Source organism: Bos taurus, chromosome 29 (genome assembly GCF_002263795.3).
Source record: "Bos taurus isolate L1 Dominette 01449 registration number 42190680 breed Hereford chromosome 29, ARS-UCD2.0, whole genome shotgun sequence".
In the NCBI taxonomy this organism is placed as follows: Eukaryota; Metazoa; Chordata; class Mammalia; order Artiodactyla; family Bovidae; genus Bos; species Bos taurus.
The window spans coordinates 26,992,472-27,012,269 of NC_037356.1; the positions used below are offsets into that span (position 1 = coordinate 26,992,472).

General features: G+C 40.5%; 1 long non-coding RNA gene across 1 annotated transcript in view; it reads right to left on the reverse strand.

Moving 5' to 3' along the window:
- The window catches only part of LOC132344231 (uncharacterized), a 61,348-nt gene that overhangs the window by 16,598 nt on the left and 24,952 nt on the right, over positions 1–19,798 (reverse strand). The gene's annotated exons all lie outside the window — the stretch shown is intronic.

The following is a 19,798-nucleotide window of genomic DNA, read 5'->3' on the forward strand; positions in this document are numbered from 1 at the left end:
ATTTTCTTGTACTACCTAAGCCCCTCCTCATAGCTTCAGAATAGCATGTTTTTGTTATTCAGTCACTAAGTCATGCCTGACTCTTTGACCCCATGGACTGTAACCCGCCTGGCTCCTCTGTCCATGGGATTCTCCAGGCAAGAAAACTGGGGTGGGTTGCCAGTTCCTTCTCCAGAGGATCTTCTCAACCTAGGAATTGAACCCACTTCCCCTGTATTCGCAAGCAGATTACTTACCACTGAGCACCAGAGAAACCCTCAAAATAGTATAGTCTTGTTATTTTGCTTTCCTTCTGTGGAGAATCTCTTCCCACTAAAAGGAAGGAAGATTGCCTTTGCCATTGCACTTTTCCTACCTTTTCTACTTTATTTCCTGCTAAACTTTTTGTGAGATAGGACAGTGAAAGATGAACTCCCCAGGTTGGCAGGTGTCCAGCATGCTTACTGGAGATTGCTGCTGCTGCTGCTGCTAAGTCACTTCAGTCGTGTCCGACTCTGTGCGACCCCACAGACGGCAGCCCACCAGGCTCCGCTGTCCCTGGGATTCTCCAAGCAAGAACACTGGAGTGGGTTGCCATTTCCTTCTGCAATGCATTAAAGTGAAAAGTGAAGTCGCTCAGTCGTGTCCGACTCTTAGTGACCCCATGGACTGCAGCCCACCAGGCTCCTCCGTTCACGTGATTTTCCAGGCAAGAGTACTGGAGTGGGGTGCCATTGCCTTCTCCAGCTACTGGAGATTAGTGAAGAAATAAATCCAGAAAGAATGAAGGGATGGAGCCAAAGCAAAAACAACACCCAGTTGTGGATGTGACTGGTGATAGAAGCAAAGTCTGATGTTGTAAAGAGCAATATTGCATAGGAACCTGGAATGTTAGGGCCATAAATCAAGGCAAATTGGAACTGGTCAAACAGGAGACGGCAAGAGTGAACATCAACATTTTAGGAAGCAGCAAACTAAAATGGACTGGAATGGGTGAATTTAACTCAGAGGACCATTATATCTACTACTGTGGGCAGGAACCCCTTAGAAGAAATGAAGCAGCCATCAACAAAATAGTCCAAAATGCAATCTCAAAAATTACAGAACGATCTCTGTTCATTCCCAAGGCAATCCATTCAATATCACAGTAATCCAAGTCTATGCTCCGACCAGTAATGCTGAAGAAGCTGAAGCTGAATGGTTTTATGAAAACCTACAAGACCTTTTAGAACTAATGCCCAAAGAAGATGTCCTTTTCATTATAGGGGACTGGAATGCAAAAGTAGGAAGTCAAGAGATACCTGGAGTAACAGGCAAATTTGACCTTGGAGTACAAAATGAAGCAGGGCAAAGGCTAACAGAGTTTTGCCAAGAGAATGCACTGGTCATAGCAAACACTCTCTTCCAACAACACAAAAGAAGACTCTACACATGGACATCACCAGATGGTCAATACCGAAATCAGATTGATTGTATTCTTTGCAGCCAAAGATGGAGAAGCTCTATAGAGCCAGCAAAAAGAGACCAGGAGCTGACTGTGGCTCAGATCATGAACTCCTTATCGCCAAATTCAGACTTAAATTGAAGAAAGTAGGGAAAACCACTAGACCATTCAGGTATGATCTAAGCCAAATCCCTTATGATTATACAGTGAAAGCGAGAAATAGATTCAAGGGATTAGACCTAATAGATGCCTGAAGAACTATGGATGGAGGTGTGTGACATTGTACAGGAGGCAGCAATCAAGACCATCCCCAAGAAAAAGAAATGCAAAAAAGACAAAATGGTTGTCTGAGGAGGGCTTACAAATAGCTTTGAAAAGAAGAGAAGTGAAAGGCAAAGGAGAAAAGGAAAGATATACCCATTTGAATTCAGAGTTCCAAAAATAGCAAGGAGAGATAAGAAAGTCTTCCTCAGCAATCAGTGCAAAGAAATAGAGGAAAAGAATAGAATGGGAAAGACTAGAGAGCTCTTCAAGAAAATTAGAGATACCAAGGGAAATTTTCATGCAAAGATGGGTACAATAAAGGACCGAAATGGTATGGACCTAAAGAAACAGAAGATATTAAGAAGAGGTGGCAAGAGTACACAGAAGAATTGTACAAAAAAGATCTTCATGATCCAGATATTCATGATGGTGTCATCACTCAACTAGAATCAGACATCCTGAAATGTGAAGTCAAGTGGGCCTTAGGAAGCATCACTATGAACAAAGCTAGTGGAGGTGATGGAATTCCAGTTGAGCTATTTCAAATCCTGAAAGATGATGCTGTGAAAGTGCTGCACTCAATATGCCAGCAAGTTTGGAAAACTCAGCAGTGGCCACAGGACTGGAAAAGGTCAGTTTTCATTCCAATCCCAAAGAAAGGCAATGCCAAAGAATGCTCAAACTACTGCACAATTGCACTCATCTCACAGGCTAGTAAAGTAATGCTCAAAATTCTCCAAGCCAGGCTTCAGCAATACATGAACTGTGAACTTCCTGATGTTCAAACTGGGTTTAGAAAAGGCAGAGGAACTAGAGATCAAATTGCCAACATCTGTTGGATCATCGAAAAAGGAAGAGAGTTCCAGAAAAACATCTACTTCTGCTTTATTGATTATGCCAAAGGTTTTGACTGTGTGAATCACAACAAACTGTGGAAAATTCTTCAAGAGATGGGAAGACCAGAGCACCTGACCTGCCTCCTGAGAAATCTGTATGCAGGTCAGGAAGCAACAGTTAGAAGTGGACATGGAACAACAGGCTGGTACCAAACTGGGAGAGGAGTACATCAAGGCTGTATATTGTCACTCTGTTTATTGAACTTATATGCAGAGTACATCATGAGAAATGCTGGGCTGGAAGAAGCACAAGCTGGAATCAAGATTGCCAGAAGAAATATCAATAATTTCAGATATTCAAATGACACCACCCTTATGGCAGAAAGTGGAGAAGAACTAAAGAGCCTCTTGATGAAAATGAAACAGGAGAGTGAAAATGTTGGCTTAAAAGTCAATATTCAGAAAACTAAGATTGTGGCATCTGGTCCTATCACTTCATGGCAAATAGATGGGGAAACAGTGTCAGACTTCATTTTTTGGGCCTCCAAAATCACTGCAGATGGTAACTGCAGCCATGAAATTAAAAGATGTTTGCTCCTTGGAAGAAAAGTTATGACCAACCTAGACTGCTTTTTAAAAAGCAGAAACATTACTTTGCCAACAAAGTTTCATCTAGTCAAAGCTATGGCTTTTCCAGTAGTCATGATGGATGTGAGAGTTGGGCTATAAAGAAAGCTGAACACCGAAGAATTGATGCTTTAGAACTGTGGTTTTGGAGAAGACTCTTGAGAGTCCCTTGGACTGCAAGGAGATCCAAACTGTCCATCCTAAAGAAGATTAGTCCTGAATATCTTTTGGAAGGTCTGATGTTGAAGCTGAAACTCCAATATTTTGGCCACCTGATGCAAAGAGCTGACTCATTTGAAAAGACCCTGATGATGGGAAAGATCGAAAGTAGAAGGAGAAGGGGACAACAGAGGAGGAGATGGTTGAATGGCACACTGACTCAATGGGCATGAGTTTGAGTAAACTCCGGGAGTTGGTGATGGACAGAGAGGCCTGGCGTGCTTCAGTCCATGGGGTCACAAAGAGTAGAACACATCGAAGTGACTACACTGAACTGAAACTATGTGTGAGACCAAGGCTTTGAAGCGAGGGAATAAATAGAAAAATGTGATTTTAAATACTGAATAAGAACTTGATAGGATCTTATCCTTTTTAGTATTAACAGACTGAATAAAAAAGAACTTGATAGGGTCTTATCCTTTTTAGTATTAACAGACTGAATAAAAAATAAAGTTTTTATTTTTCCTCCTTTACTGCGTAAGAAGGGAATACGTGTGCTAGCAAGGATGTTCTCTTCTTTATCCCATGATTTCCTCATGCCTGTGGGTTCTCAGGCAACTAAAATTAGCTCAACTGTGAAAGGAAAGTGAAAAGCTTTATGACTAGCATTGTAGATTACATGTATATGTTTCACTACCTGCCAATAGTGTGATTGTTTTTGTGGTGCCGTGTTGTGCTGTGCTGTGTTGCTTCAGTCGTGTCAACTCTGTGACCCTATGGACTGCATCCCGCCGGGGTCCTCTGTCCATAGGATTCTCCAGGCAAGAAGACTGGAGTGGGTTGCCGTTTCCTCCTCTAGGGGATCTTCCCAACCCTGGGATCGAACCCACATCTCTATGTCTCCAACAATGGCAGGCCAGTTCTTTACCGCTAGCAGCACCTGGGAAGCCTATTAATGTGATAAAACAGTCACTTTATCAGGTCATATTATTAGACTGAGCCAGTGGTTTTCCAAGCATGATTCCAGGAGTCCTGAGACTCTAGCGAATTTATTCTAAGGCTTTGTATTAAGTATAATGAAAACTTCCCTTTTGTCTACTTTATATATTGTATTTCTGAGAAAATTCCATTGATAAAAGTTTGAAAGCCTCTGGAATATAGAACATTCATGGTACCTTCCAGAACTAAGCACCATGGTGTACATAATTTTCTTCTACCATAACTTTAAAGGTATAATTGTCTTTTTTCCAGCGCCCAAATGTTGACCTTACCTCTTCGACCTTTACTTGAGCTTGTACTAGTTAAAGTCCCAGAGTTCACTTAAATACCTCTCAGACAATTCTCTTTTTCCTATATATTATTATATACTTGGTCTCATGTAACCTCTTTACTATTTGATCTATATCAGCGATATCTACTTTTGTCCACAAATGGCTACACAGAAGTTTTCAGAAGGCACTGATTAGATATGAAATGTTATAGACGGGAAGGGTGGGTTTCATGGAATCTATCATACTCAGTGCCTGGATTACTCATAATTTTATCTTAACCCTTTGTACCTCTCGCTTAAGCACCATACTATTAAAATTCCAGTTAGAATATCTCCTGATTCAGTCTGATAGAAAATAAGTTCAGCTTCATAAAATGCCCTCCTGAGAATTCTTAGAAGTGATTCCTAATGGGAAAGTCTCCTCCCCAAACTTTCTGAAACCTTCGAAATATCATGTACATATATTCTTTAACTTCAGATTACATTCTAATGAGCTTATATGTTGAAAATTTAAGTAAAAAATGCATTTAGTACACCTGACCTACCAAAAATCATACCTTAGCCTAGTATATTTCAAACATGCTCAGAAAACTTACAGTAGCCTACAGTTGGGCAAAATCATCTAATATAAAACTTACTTTTAAACAGTGTTGAATAGGTCAAGTAATTTACAGAATACTGTATTGCAGGTGAGAAACAAGAATGGTTGTTTGTGTGCAGAATGGTCGTAGGTGTATCAGCTGTTTATCTTCATGATCCTATGGTTGACTGGGAGCTTGGGCTCATGGCTGCTGTCTAGCATCATGAGAGAATATCCTACCACACATAGTGAATCCAGGGAAAGATCAAAATTCAAAATTAGAAATAAGGTTTGTACTGAATGCATATGGCTTTTGCATCACCAGAAAGTAAAAAAAAAAGTCAAACAGTTGTAAGTTGGGGACTATCTGTATATAATTGTTTTCAATAGTCTCTTCACTCATTTGTGCCTCACATTCCTGTCTTTGGTTCAGTAGTATGAAGATCATTATTTATAGAGCCCTTACTGTTTGTCAGATAATATGCAAAATGCTATACAAAATGACCTCATTTATTCCTTACAACAATCTTGTGACAGTTGTATTATTATCTCAATTGTATTAATGAATTTCCAGGGCTTGATAAAAAATAAATTTCTTGCTCAAGTTCACATAGCTAGAATATAATAGGACTAGGTTATGAAGCTGAGGCTTTTTCCTCTTAATGAGAAAATCTTTACCAAATACTTAGGGATCTTTCCTGTTGAGAATAGGTAAGGCACTAAATAGGATTGCTTATCTTTATCTATGCAAACACAAGAAGATAAAGAACCTAGATAAGGACATTTTTTTTTTTTTTCAACCCTTATGAAGGAAATGGTAACCCAAGTGGTCAGTGGGGTGTTTACCTCACTCTGGCCCTATAGTGAGATATGAAGGGGCACACCAATTAGGATCCAACACAGTAACAGAAAAGCAAGGAGGGCCACCCAGAAATTAGAAGTGTTACATCTTTCTCTGTGTCTTTTTCCAAAATAAAAGGAGGGCAGGCGCTATAAATGAAGGCACTGGAAACTTTGATTATATCTAATCTGAGGAAACTTGCAAAGAGGAGAGAAGACCAAGGATATAAAAAAATGAGCAAGAGCTGGAGACAAAGCTCTGTCTCCAAGCAAACATCGACCCCATGCCACCTCTGTCGCCTGTGGTCTCCATCCCCTTCATGAGGAAATTCCCTGGACCATGAAAGAGATGGATGCTACTTTCCCAGTGTTTATTCCTCACCTGATCTGGACTACAACCTTTATTCTAGAAGCTCACAGCCTTTTTCTCAGCTACACTATTGTTTGCATTGAGCCTGGCGAATTCACCTTCTGCTGAATTTCAGAAACATCCCAAAGGCTCTGTTAATGGGGAGTGGATATCCTACAAAAAATATCCAAGAGTACCTTGGTGGTTTCCAACTTCACCCAAGGGCCTAGAGAAATGATACTAATGGGACTGCACTTTTCCTGCTTCACTAATACATATTTTTTGTAATATTTTAAGACAAAATGAAAAATTGAAGACAAAATACTGACAGAGCAGGGACCTATGGTCCTACCCCCCATGTCCTCTGTCTGCCTTTTGCCTGTATAAAAACTATAATAGAAGAATAAATTTAATCAGAGAAGTGAGGAATGCAGAAGCAAAGGAAAATAAACAAGACCAAATAATAGTTTAGTCATTAAGCAGAGTCAGAGATGTTTAATTTCCCTTCAAGGGCTATAGATAATATTCTGATCCATATCTTATAAGCTGTTTTTTAGATACTGAAAAAAGATGAAAATAAAATTTATTCTAGTTCTGTAAAAGTATACAATCCAGGAAAACAGAGACATATACATATGCATCTCTCTTTATATATATGTAACTTCAGTACCAAATTAACAGGTGCTACAGCTGGTGGTCATAGAAGTTCTCTTGACTGTTTTCAATTTCTCCTCATATTTCTCAAGTAGAAAGCTCTGGGAAGGGTGGTACCAAAGCCAGTCTCTGTTTATGGTGGAAAGTGAAAGTGAAAGTCGCTCAGTCATGTCCGACCCTTTGTGACTCTGTATAGTCCATGGAATTCTCCAGGCCAGAATGCTGGAGTGGGTAGTCATTCCCTCCTCCAGGGGATCTTCCCAGCCCAGGGATAGAACCCAGGTCTCCCGCATTGCAGGTGGATTCTCTACCAGCTGAGCCAGCAGGGAAACCCGGCGTAAGGTCCTTTTCTCCCTGTGTTGGTGATACTCCTCATGTCTTCTTTTCCTATATCAATAGACTGTCCCCTGGCCATTGGCACAAAATCAGTTAATGTAGAAGACAATTAAAGGGCTTCAAAAGGATCATATGAACCAGGATAGAAGGACTTAGAAAGTAGAACTCAAATAATAACTGGAAGAGTATCAGATTTGGTCTAATAAGGTCCCTAATTTAAATCCAAGAGTTGCACATCACTGGTATCTCTGGCCTTCTTATAAATGATGATAATAAACCCAAATGTGTGCATAGTCATTTGTGGTTTGCAAAGTTACTCTACACAAATCATCTGCTTTTATTCTCAAAATAGACCTATGAGGTTGGAAAAGTATAAGGTAGATATTCTTGGCTCTTAAACCAGGTGCCAAAGAAGGATGCTCACAAATAACTTGGGATTGTAAATAGATTACTCTCTGAGACATATTCTATATTCAGTGAACACTATATCAGATAAACAAACTTTACCAAATGTAATGTATTCTGGTCCAGCCAGACTTGATTGTAATCTGAAATAATGTGTTTATCCAGAATATAATTTATTAGTGTCAACTTATACAGGTTCCTGGAACAACAATACCATAGGCTGGGTGCTTAAACACTATCTCTCCACAATCTGGAGGCTGAAAAGTCCGGGATCAAGGCATCAGCAGATTTGGTGTCTGGTGAGAGCCTGCTTCCTGGTCCATAAACGGCCATTTTTGACTGTGTCCCCTATGGTGGAAAAAACAAAGGAACTCTCTAGAATCTCTTTCATAATGACACTAAAAATAGGATTTCCCTGGTGGCTCAGACAGTAAAGAATCTGCCTGCAATGCAGGAGACCTGGGTTCAATTCCTGGGTCGGGAATCGACCTCCATGGGCAGAGGAGCCTGGAGGGCTACAGTCCATGGGGTCACAAACAGTCAGACATGACTGAGCAACTGACACACAACAGCTTTTCCCTTATGACCTAATCATCTACCTAAGGCCCCACTAACTGATACCATTACTTTAGGAGTTAGGATTTCAGCACATGAATTTTAGAAGGATACGAATGTTCAACCATGGCAGTGGGACTGTGTTCAGGATAGGTAGGAATTGTTCAGATCCAGAACCACAAAAAAAGATACATTATTAAGATAAATATTTACAGCTAAAATAAACCCAATAGATAGACTCCAAGTATTATGGTTTCAAAGTCAAGTCTACACTCATGTAGAAAGGAATTAAAGGAAGCTGTAGCCAATTGATTCTAAGTATTACCAGCCCATTGGAAACTTACTTATACTGAGTGATGAATGCAACAGCTATTTAAAATACTTAATCTGGTGATTTATTACTTGTGGCCTATGGAATAGTATGAAACTGTGATAAAATTTTCACCAGTCAATGGCAAAACTAAAATTTTAATGTTGGCATTGCCTTTCCTTGGGAATAATGTTTTTTTTTTTTTCTGTGAAACTATATGTCTTCCCCCTCCTCTTTTTAAAAAGTAGTTTTTAGTGTTAATTACATTTTTAATTAATATCTTGCCAAAATAAGAAGTAGGTAACTCCAAATGTAGTTTTAATTGAATTATTTTCTTTTTTAAATTACTGAATAATAAAATTCAAAGACTGAGAAAAACAGATTCTGTTCAATTTGATTCAATACACCTATTTTCCTTGTCATTTGACTTCTTAATAAGATCTCACTGGAGAGAAATTGCAGGGTGCAGATTTTGCTAGTTTGTGTGGCATTTATGATTCCAATTTTAAATTAAATTGAACTTTTGGTATTCAGACTTCCCACGGGTAACAATATTGCTCTTTACAATGATTAGTATCTTAGGTTCATGGAAAATTAATAAATTAGGATTCTGGCTTTATGCCTGTTTTATGTGCCTGGTTGATGTGAAATTGGTCCCCTGAGAGATCAATTTCCTTTCTGCATGTGGAGAAAATTAAGTTTCCAAAGGTACAAAACTGAAGGTCAGATGTCTAGACTGTGACAAATTTGCTAGTGTTATGAATCTCAGTCTATGGAGTCCTTTGGAACAACTGCTAAGCTTTTCCTGGTGATGGATGGATCAACACATGTTGCTAATTTCTGCACTCTCCCTTATTGTACTGATAAAAAATAACTTGAAAATATCTAAGACACATAACTAAGGAAATAGAATAATTTGGGTAGAATTGGTTTTTAAGCCCAAGTCTTCTGATTCTTAGTACTATTCCCATGCCTTTAGCCAGTGTTTTTAATATTCCACTGAAGTGACTCGAAAGGCTATGCAGAGAAAATTGTGTAGGATGGAATGAAGTTGAGAGGGAACAGGGGATAATGGGGAGAGGATAGATATCTGGTTCTTCATCCATCTTAGAAATGGTCTAAGCTCTCTCTCTCTTTTAATTTAAAGGTTATTTGAAAATTTGCTTCATAAATACTTTATTTTCTATTCCATAATAGATTCATTTTTAATTTTTATAGGACTTTTTTCATCCTCAAAATTTCAAGTTTAAAAGTCTGAGGACTTTATAAAGGTAACTCTTATTTATTCTATTGCATCATGAATCTCAGGTCCAATTTTGATGGATCCTTGTCCAGACAACAAAGCTTAAAAAATGGGGCTCCACACTGTGTTGTTTTCTCCTCATTTGGTCATTAAAAGATATCATCTTTGTTGTTGTTGTTATGGCAACGCATGCAGATTGTCATGGCAACACGTTACAGGTTTTCACACACCAGTAAAACAGAAATGCTTGTGTGATTCAAAACGAGTGTGAGAGTCAGGCTCGTGCTCTCAGACTCTCTGCTCTCCTTCCCCTACTACGCCTCTGGCAACAACTCAGCTATCAATTTTTAAAGCAAAAATAGATTAATTTTAAAGACTTGTCTAATATTTTTGAGCTGCTAAATAAATTTGCTAACTTTCAGATCCCACAATTTGTGAATGAGCAGCTAAGGTGACATTTTCAGTGATCCACTCTGGGTGGATGTCGAGTTACATAGATTTAATTCTGTATTCCAGAAACCGTGCTTGGGTGGATTTATTGAACACTTCCAATAATCTTTGTTTAGCATTCCTATCCAGTAAAAATTGATTAATGGTGGAATTTGATAACTCAGCAGTGAAAAAAATCTGTCAATTAGTGTTGTAGACAGACTAATGCTCCCCAGAGATGCCCACATTCAAATCCTTAAAACCTATGAAAGTGTTAGGTTACTGACAAAAAGGAATTAAGAATGCAGATGAATTAAGGTTGCTAATCAGCTGACTTTGAAGTGAAATTATCCTAGATGATCTGGGTAAGCACAATATAATTACAAAGATTTTTCTAAGTGGAAGAGAAAGGCAGAAGAGAATCAGAGAAATGACAGCTGAGAAGGAACTCAGTCCTGCCAACTCTTTGATTTTAGTGGGGTTGAGTTGTTTTATTGCTAAGTCATGTCTGATTCTTTTGTGATCCCCATAGACTGTAGCCCACCGGGCTTCTGTGTCCATGGGATTTCCCAAGCAAGAATACTGGAGTGGGTTGCCATTTCCTTCTTCAGGGGATGTTCCCGACATCCCCAACAGGGGGATGAACCTGGATCTCCTGCTTGGCAGGCAGATTTTTTACCAGTGAACCACCAGGGAAGCAGTGACACTCACTGTGGATTTCTGATCTCTAGAACTGTAGATGATAAATTGCATTGTTTTAAGCCACTACATGTGTGGTAATTTGTCACAGCAGGAATAGGAATCTCATACACCTGGTGTGTCTCTGACCTTCACTGCTTATACAGAAGATGTCCTGGGTTCTCCCCTGCTCAGCTAGGGCAGAGATGACTCTGAGGGATGGGTGGTATGACGAACTCCTGAGAACCTGTTAGCCTCACTGAGAAGACAGGAATGCCAAACTAGAAGCACACAGGATGACAAAGACCCTAGATGCTCACTGGGACAGGTCCGAGGAAGACTTTGGGGTAAGCACTCAGTTCTCAACTGCCCTAGAAGTGCAACTGTGTATTTGTCTTAAGCAGAAGTCCCTTGGTACCACAGAACAAGCATACTTACAGAGCCAGACGTCCAGTCTCAGTAATTATGAAGAAAAAAAATTCAACAAATAATGATTACATCCCTGGGTTGCCAATATCCCCTGGAGTAGGAAATGGCAACCTGCTCCAGTATTCTTGAAAAATCCCATGGAAAGTGAAGCCTCTTGTGGGCTGTAGAGTCAGACACGACTGAGCGACTAAGCACACACACACACATATGGCTTTTGCACAAGCTAACCTAAACTAGTTTGTAATTCCCTGAAGTAATGTAACAAAATAGCCTAGATTTCCCAGTTCAGTCCTGACTGAAAAGATCCTGTTGCCATGTAAGCCATGTTTTGTACACAACACCAGACCATGGAGCCTGAATTTTGGTGCATTCCTCATTCATGCCCTGTCTTTGTTGACCCTGGGTCTTGATCTTGGTCCCTCAGCCTGGCATATGAGTTTTATTTATATGTCCAAATAAATCATACTCATATTTCAAGACAATATCCAAGCACAGCCTCACCCCAGCCTCTCCAAAGACTTTGATGTTACATTTCTCTACTCTGAACCCTTTTGTTTGGATGTGTAGACTTAAAACAAAAGCCACACATCTGGAGAGCTGTGAAATTGAATTTTATTTGGGGATTTTGGGGGGGACCATAGCCTGGATTACAGTCTTTTTTTAAAAAATTAATTTATTTATTATAATTGGAGGCTAATTACTTTACAATATTGTGGTAGTTTTTGCCACACATTGACATGAATCTGCCACGGTGTACATGTCCCACCCCCCCCAATCCCAACCCCCCCTCCCACATCCCTCTTCACTCCATCCCTCTGGGTTGTCCCAGTGCACTGGCTTTGAGTGTGCTGTTTCATGCACTGAACTTTGGTCATCTATTTCACACATGGTAATATACATGTTTCAATACTATTCTCTCAAGTCATCCCACCCTCACCTTCTCCCACAGAGTCCAAAAGTCTGTTCTTCATATGCATGTCTCATTTACTGTCTTGCATATAGGATCGTCATAATCATCTTTCTAAATTCCATATATTTGCATTAATGTACTGTATTGCTGCTTTTCTTTCTGACTTACATTGCTGTGTATAATAGTCTCTGGTTTCATCCACCTCATTAGAACTGACTCAAATGCATTCTTTTTAAAAGCTGAGTAATACTCCATTGTGTATATGTACCACAGCTTTCTTATCCATTCTTCTGCTGATGGACTTCTAGGTTGCTTCTGTGTACTGGCTATTGTAAACGGTGCTGTGATGAACATTGTGATACATATGTCTCTTTCAGTTCTGATTTCCTCAGTGTGTATGCCCAGCAGTGGGATTGCTGGCTCAAATGGCAGTTCTATTTCCAGTGTTTTAAGGAATCTCCACATTATTCTCCATAGTGGCTGTACTAGTTTGCATTCCCACCAACAGTGTAAGAGGGTTCCCTTTTCACCACACCCTTTCCAGCATTTATTACAGTCTTTTATGGAGCTCTGAACAACTACTCTGAAGAGGTAAGGGGAGAAGCCAGTATATATGTCATAGTGGTGAAAGAGTAAGAGCAATCCAGCAGCCATCTCAGTAGAAGGTTACTGCTAATCACAAAGAATGGATATCTCAGGGAAGATACAAGAATCTGGGTTCATTTCTCCTGAAATATATCCAACTATCTGAGGGCCTGTTTTCCCAATGCACAGAGTGCTTTATCTTGTTCTTTGTCCTTGATTAGCTTTCAGCCTTTACTCCAGGTAGGTTACCAGGATGGCTAATGATTCAATCCTACAGAACCCAATGGAGAGAAACATCCCTTTCCCTTACAGAGGTTCAGCTAACATTCTTAACAACTACTACCAAGCTGAGGAAAAAGTATGAGTGGAGGGAAATAAAATGACAAAAGCTTTTTATACTAAGCAAATACCTGATACATTGGCATCAAGCCCTACTGGGATCAATAAATTTATATGAAACAATAAGACCCAAATGGAATTTATAGCAGAATAACTAAGTTTCAGCAGGAAGTGTTTGCAGTACACTCAAAGACTTTGATAAGCAGTTATACCTAGGATACCATGAAAACTAAAGGCATTTATTAATAACTGACCCATAGTGGTTATGACAGTTGTGGAACCAATAGCCACCACTGGAATGTTTGTACTCAATACAGTCAAACTGAATGCCTCAGTTTAGAGAAAGACAGTCTCTCATTCATGTCTGACTCTTTGCAATCCCATGGACTGTAGCCTGTCAGGCTCCTCTGTCCATGAGATTCTCCAGGCAAGGATACTGGAGTGGATAGCTGTTTCCTTCTCCAAGAGGATCTTCCTGACCTAGGGATTGAACTCAAGTCTTCTGCATTGCAGGTGGATTCTTTAGCAATGAGCCACCAGGGAAGCCATAGACTTTGATAAGGAGTTGTATTTAGAATACCTTGAAAGCTAAAGGCTTTTATTAATAACTGACCCACAGTGGTTATGACAATTGTGGAGCCAACAACCGCCACTGATTCCGAATGTTTGTATTCAATACAGCTAAACTGAATGCTTCACTTTAGAGAATGAAGTGAAGTGAAGTGAAGGTTGCTTAGTCATGTTCGACCCTTTGCGACCCCATGGACTATACAGTCCATGGAATTCTCCAGGCCAGAATACAGGAGTGGATAGCTGGTCCCTTCTCTATGGGATCTTCCCAACCCAGGGATCGAACCCAGGTCTCCCACATTGCAGGCAGATTCTTTAGCAGCTGACCCACAGGGAAGCTCTTAGAGAATGATAATCCTTTATAAAATTTCCTCAATTTATGATTGTGTACTTAGGTAAAAACAGAAGTAACAAATATACAGGATATATTAATAGTACATTTTACATTTGTAATGGATCTGAGACACATTTATACTAATTTGCATGCCCTGGTCATAACAATGTTTTCATATTTTCTGCTTCTTAGCAACCCAAAGAGCTGGAGAACTCGGAGCTTCCCTTTGAACAGCTGTCAGTAACAGAATCCAATGTCTCCCTATTTTGAGTCTTGAGTTACTGTACTGTGAGCAAAGTGCAGGCTTCTTTAGTCTGTGTGACTTCAAGCTGTATTTAAATAGCCTGCTTTATCAATGGAATGCAAAATGCAAAGACAAGCAGGCGACACAGGAGACTCTGATTCAGTCCCTGGGGCTGGAAGATTCCCTGGAGGAGGAAATGGTAACCCATTCCAGTATTCTTGCCTGAAAAATTCTGTGGACAGAGGAGCCTGGTGGGCTGCATTCCGTGGAGTCACAAAGAGTCATCCGACTGGGAGACTGAACACACACACCACACCAGTTCAGTTCAGTTTAGTTGCTCAGTCGTGTCCGACTCTTTGCAACCCCATGAATCACAGCACTCCAGGCCTCCCTGTCCATCACCAACTCCTGAAGTTCACTCAGACTCACGTCCATCGAGTCAGTGATGCCATCCAGCCATCTCATCCTCTGTCGTCCCTTTCTCCTCCTGCTCCCAATCCCTCCCAGCATCAGAGTCTTTTCCAATGAGTCAACTCTTTGCATGAGGTGGCCAAAGTACTGGAGTTTCAGCTTTAGCATCATTCCTTCCAAAGAAATCCCAGGGCTGATCTCCCTCAGAATGGACTGGTTGGATCTCCTTGCAGTCCAAGGGACTGTCAAGAGTTTTCTCCAACACCACAGTTCAAAAGCATCAATTCTTCAGCTCTCAGCTTTGTTTATAGTCCAACTCTCACATCCATACATGACCACTGGAAAAACCATAGCCTTGACTAGACGAACCTTTGTTGGCAAGGTAGTGTCTCTGCTTTTCAATATGCTATCTAGGTTGGTCATAACTTTCCTTCCAAGGAGTAAGAGTCTTTTAATTTCATGGCTGCAGTCACCATCTGCAGTGATTTTGGAGCCCCCCAAAATAAAGTCTGACACTGTTTCCACTGTTTCCCCATCTATTTCCCATGAAGTGATGGGACCAGATGCCATGATCTTCGTTTTCTGAATGTTGAGCTTTAAGCCAACTTTTTCGCTCTCCACTTTCACTTTCATCAAGAGGCTTTTTAGTTCCTCTTCACTTTCTGCCATAAGGGTGGTGTCATCTGCATATCTGAGGTGATTGATATTTCTCCCGGCAATCTTGATTCCAGCTTGTGTTTCTTCCAGCCCAGCATTTCTCATGATGTACTCTGCATATAAGTTAAATAAGTAGGGTGACAATATACAGCCTTGACGTACTCCTTTTCCTATTTGGAACCAGTTTGTTGTTCCATGCCCAGTCCCAAGTGTTGCTTCCTGACCTGCATACAGATTTCTCAAGAGGCAGGTCAGGTGGTCTGGTATTCCCATCTCTTTCAGAATTTTCCACAGTTTATTGTGACCCACACAGTCAAAGGCTTTGGCATAGTCAATAAAGCAGAAATAGATGTTTTTCCGGAACTCTCTTGCTTTTTCAATGATCCAGCAGATCTTGGCAATTTGATCTCTGGTTCCTCTGCCTTTCCTAAAACCAGCTTGAACATCTGGAAGTTTACATTCACGTATTGCTGAAGCCTGGCTTGTAGAATTTTGAGCATTACTTTACTAGCATGTGAGATGTGTGCAGTTGTGTGGTAGTTTGAGCATTCTTTGGCATTGCCTTTCTTTGGGATTGGAATGAAAACTGACACACCAGTGTAATGCAAATTGCAAAAAGATGGTGTCCAAAGTCACAAGGATCCCACTTGTGACCTATTTTACCAAACTGAGGGTAAATCAGTGGGTGTGGCATCTACTGCAAACCCAGAAGGATGCAAGAATTAGGAACTCACTTTGTCCTCTTTGACTTTGGAGCTTGTGATTGAAAATAATAAGGCTTGTAGGCTCTCTTTGAGCTCTTTAAATTATCCCTGATATTCTGATGTGTTTCCCATTATTTGTCCTTGCACAAGATAGTTGCCTTATCTTTTCCAATATATATTAGGTTTACAGATGAACAGGAATCCTTGCAGTATTTGGATCTATGATACAATCTAAGTCAGTTAAATCTAGACATCAATTGATCCAAGGTGGACAAGGCCAGCTGTTTGTATTCTGCAAACTGTGCTCTGTCGGCCTCTGGTGGATGAAGTGCATCTCTAAACCTAGCACAGAATTAAGGGTTCTCCCTGGCTTTAGAAATCAACAATATGTTTGTGTTTGGAGGGACTCGGATAGAGGAGAAAATTTGTTTTATACATGAGCCGATAATTTTGAAGAGATAAAAATTCTGAATAAATGTTATGTACAAAGATACTGTCTATAAAATATTTATAATATTTGAAAACACAGGAAACAACTGAAATATTAAAAAATGGTGTTAAGAAATGGAATATTTGCTGCCATATCAGTAAACAAAGGATGTCACTGTTATTGGAGAGTGCAGGCACCACCAAAGGTGAGCTGGTGAGCCCTGAGGCAACTCAGGAAGAATACCTGCCATCTCGCAGCCATCAGACTGTAGCCCCTACCTACGATGAGCCCTGAGGAAACTCAGGATATGAGAATGCAGGATCTTGGCCTCAGACAGTTGAGGTGTGTGTGAAAGGAATGATATCAGTGAGCCCAAACTCTTACATTTTCCCATACATAAAAACATGCTAAATTCTTTATCTTGAGATATCTGTTTTTTCTTTAATTTGCAATTATCTTTGGACATTCAGACTACTTTCTCTTAATCACAAAACTTCTATATAACATGGCTCCCCACCCTCTCCTCTTTGGAACAGTTCTCTGAGGATTACATAAGATGCTGTCTCCCAGACTTGATGTCCTGAAAATTCCTGCTGAATAAAAATGTAACTCTCAACTTTTAGGTTGCACCTATTTTTTCAGTAGAAGTGGTAAAAATAATTAAATCCAATTGAATTGTAGACATTTCTTCTGATATGACTTTTTAAAATTACAATGAATACTTGTGATTATTACTTGTGGTAAAATGTTTTCTTTAAATAATGACTGCTTGATAAAATAGGTATTTTTTGAAAATCAGTTTTACTGTCTATGTTGTCAAAAATCCAGAAATAGCAAAATTAAACTCACCAATCAATGAACTGTACTTCTGAGAGTTTATTGTGTATATGAGAACAGTTCACAAAGTAGGAACTTTCAAATGCAAAGACTGATATGATCATGAATTTATAGGATTGTTGGCAAAGTGGAAATGAGGAAGCTGTGTAATCTCCACAATGATCAGTTATTACCATGCGGTTTCCAAATGGCAGTGTTAGTGCTACATGTGTCAGTCATGTGAGACTCTTTGTGACCCCATGGACTGTAGCCCACCAGGCTTTTCTGTTCATGGGACTTTCCCAGGCAAGAATACTGGAGTGGGTTGCCATTTCCTCCTACAGGTGATCTTCCTGACCCAGGGATTGAATTTGAGTCTTACACTGGCAGGTGGGTTTCTTTACTGCTGGGGCACCTGGGAAGCCAAATGTCAGGGGACTAGTCACAAGGGACCATCTCAAGTTTTTGAGCAGGATCCTGTGGGGCGTTCCTGGAACAGCCCTTCCCCCAGACCCTCTGCCTTAGCTCCTTTCTGAAGTACCTAGGTAGCAGTATTTGATGCAGATTTCCTGAGTCGTTTTGCAGATGTGAACACCTACTCCATCCCAAACGGAAGATATTAACCACTTAATAACCAAGAGCGCACAGCCCCAGGCTTCCTGGAGCCTAAAGACTGATTTAAATTAAACTTTGTGACACCACGCTGTTTCCTGACCTTCAGCCAGAGAACTGTGCAGGAGCTGATCACATACCCTGTGCCCTGTTTCCCCCTTCTGCCTTTTAAAAGTGATTTGCTGAACTCTTTTGGGGAGCTAGGGGTTTTTAAGGTCATGAATCACCCGTCTCCTTGCATGACCTTGCAATAAGCACTTCTCTGCTCCAAACTCCTGTGTTTCAGTTTACTTGGCCTAATTATGCACACAAACTTGCGTTAACACTCATACCATTTTTAGGAAGATGACTTAAGCTGCTTTCATGATTGTGTGTGTCCCTCAGTTATGTCTGACTCTTTGCTACACCATGGACTCTTTGCTACCCCATAGTCCACCAGGCTCCTCTGCACATAGAATTTTCCAGGCAAGAAATTAGAGTGGGTTGCCATTTCCTACTCCAGGGGATCTTCCCAACCCAGGGATCCAACCTGAGTCTTTTGCATCTCTTGTACTGGCAGGCGGATTCTTTACTACCATGCCACCTAGAAGCCTTCTTTCATGATTATCAGAAGCATTTACAAGAAATAGCCTAAATTAAGTCTCACTTAAGTTCATGAAATAAGCTAGAATTAGTTTTATTTACTTATTTGGGTTAAATAGTTTTGGCTATTCAGAAAATTCTCAAGTCCAGTCTCCATTTTGTATTTAACAATGTAGAAGTCCATCTGATGACATTACTTTTGTGCTTTAAATTTTTTTGTGTCTATCCATGTACTTTAGAATAAAACTGTTAGGTTGTTAGAATAGGTAAAAGGAGTCCATGATGGCGGTGGCTAAAAGACAAAGAAAAGAAAAGGCCCGTGAAAATAGAACAAAGGAAGGTCCAAGGACTAGAGTTAGAATCTCAGATACAAACAAACAAACAAAAACAGCCTTCCTGGCTAGCCCAATTTACATAGGGCAGAGTCAGGGAGAGGAGAAAAAAACACATGAAAAGAGAAACCAAATTTGAGCCCGGGTCTCTCTTCTCTTTGTGTCTTTTGGGTCGGCCTGCCCTCCTGCTTCAAGGATGTATTTTCGTTTGCTTGCCAAATAAAACTGAGCTGTAACACTCGTCCATCCGTCGCTTCAAATTTTTGCTGTGGCGAGGCAGAACCGAGGAAATTACAAACTTCCTCGACATCTATGGTGCCATGACTTGGATTTAACCTGGCTCGGATTTAACTTGGAAACAACCTTGGCTCGGCCCCCATGAGGCAGAAGGCCAAGTACAGCAGAAGCCCAACTGAGCAAAAGCTCCCGTGGTAGAAGCTGAACGTGAAGAAAACCCAGCACATAGGAGGTGACAAGAAGCCCAGTGTGGTGGAAACCAGGACAGCAAAAACAAACTCCACAGAAAGCTCAGGCAGCTCAGTCTCAGATTCCAGAAGACCTCTGGTTGGGGTAGGAAGTCCTCACTCCTATGACTGGAAGGACATATGGCTAACAAAATCTTAAATCTTAATTCCTTTACAATCTCTTGTTTCTTGTTTCCTCAAACCCCCTGTGAACGGGCAAGCAGCCGTGGGTGTCCCAGGGTGTTCTGAAGGCTCTACTATCTGCTGTGCCTTAGTAGGTGTTGCCCAAGCAGGTGGGGGTTCTTCAGTCCTTAATATCCTTTGTGTCAAGGACCAGGCCAATGAAAACTGTGAGCACAGTCAGGTATTTAGCAGATTTTTCAGCAGGTTATGATGGAGATTCCTTGGCACGTTTTTCCTC